A 1,931-nucleotide genomic window follows, 5' to 3' on the forward strand; every position below is an offset into this window, starting at 1 on the left:
GTGTTCGACCGCTAACCCTATCACCATTTGCGTGTTTTCAATGGTTTTTCTGTCTGTTGTTAATGTCCCTCATCCACCAATATTTTTTTTATTTTGAACAATCAAACAAACATGACAGTTCAGTCAGAGGTAACTGTCCATATGATATATATATATATATATATATATATATATATATATATATATATATATATATATATATATATATATATATAGATATTAGATATAAAAGTTATATATAATATATACCATAATTTAATTATAAGTTATATAATATATAACTTTAATATATATATATATATATATATATATATATATATATATATATAGTTAATATAATTAATTAAATTTATTTTAATTAATTAAAAAAAAAACTTATGTCATATAATTAAATTAATTAATTTAATTTAATTAGTAAAAAATAAATAAATAAATAAATATTTAAGTTGGTAGATAAATACACGCCCCCACAAACTCGCTCAATGTCAGCAATGACAATGGCGGATTTCCAAAAAAAATTGGTTGACGTGGAGCATAAGATAAATAACAACAACAACGAGGTCAATAAAAGATTAGATGATTTCCAGATCGAGCTTAAGGGGTAGGCTGACAATATCAAAAATCTTCAGGATATGACAAATCAAATAGAAATAAAGATGGAAAATCACCATGTCCAAACAAAAGTAGATCTCAAAGAGACCTTAACATTGCTGAAACTTCTGTGTAAAAAGATGAATTATACACCTGCACAACTACTACAAGAAGTTGAAGAGAATCAAGAGCACAACTCATCAGATTCAACGAAGTCAACAGACTCTCATGAAAAAGCTGAATCCCCAAAAAAATCAGTGACACCCCACTAAGAAATGAGTAACGCTACTCTTACAAACAAGCAACTCTGGGATACCTTTACCAATCAACACCCCTTTTTCGCTCAACCATTAGTGACATACCAGTGAAGGGCAAAAGTCGAGATTCCTAAATTCGATGGAAATGAAAAAAACAATGTTGCATGGATAAATAAAGTAGAAGAATACTTTGAGATATATGACATCAATAATGATGACGAAAAGCTCAGGCATGTATCCATGAAAATGGAAGGGGAAGCATATAATTGGTATATGTGGTGGAGACAGACAACACACATCATTAGCTGGAGAAAATTTAAGGATGCATTCTTTAAAAGATTCCAAGGTGTAAAGGAAGAAGAGTTATTTTCAAAACTCATCAAATTACAACAAAAAGGAAGTGTGGATGAATACACTCAAGAATGGGTGACCTTAGTAACACAAGTACTTGGGTTATCAGAATCTCATCTAATTCAATCATACGTCTCGGGACTCAAAACCCATTTACATGTAGAACTTGAGATGCATGACATTACATCAATAGAAGTAGCAAGACGAAAAGAAAAAACAGCCAAAAAGAAACTCGAACAAATATTTTGGTCAAAATTGGAAAAAACATATTCAAGACGAAGAGTACCCCAGTATGTGGACTCAAACAATACAAGATATGTTCCACCACATCGCCATGAAGATGAAAAATCTAATGTGGAAATGCAAAGGATAAAGGAGGGTAAATGCAAACACTGTGGTGAGAAGTAGAACCCCAAACATAGATGCGCTGAAGGAAAAGAACCAAAGAACCTATATAATTGTGAAGCAACCAATGATTCAAGTAATGAAGATTCTTACATAGAAGAAACAGAAGATGCCCCAGAATTCTCACCAGAATTAGATGACGGAATTATTGTGCAAGTGTCATTATCAGTTATGACAGGTATATGACAACCTCAGACCTTAAAGTTAAAAGGACACATAAAGAAGAACAATGTAGTGGTTCTCATTGACTCTAGTAGCACACACAATTTTTTAGATGCAACCATGGCAAAGCGACTCAATATTTTTTCATTTCCCTTACCAAACATG

Source organism: Pinus tabuliformis, chromosome 8, assembly GCF_031772625.1.
Source record: "Pinus tabuliformis cultivar Carrire ecotype Pingquan chromosome 8, CPIR1, whole genome shotgun sequence".
Taxonomy (NCBI): domain Eukaryota; kingdom Viridiplantae; phylum Streptophyta; class Pinopsida; order Pinales; family Pinaceae; genus Pinus; species Pinus tabuliformis.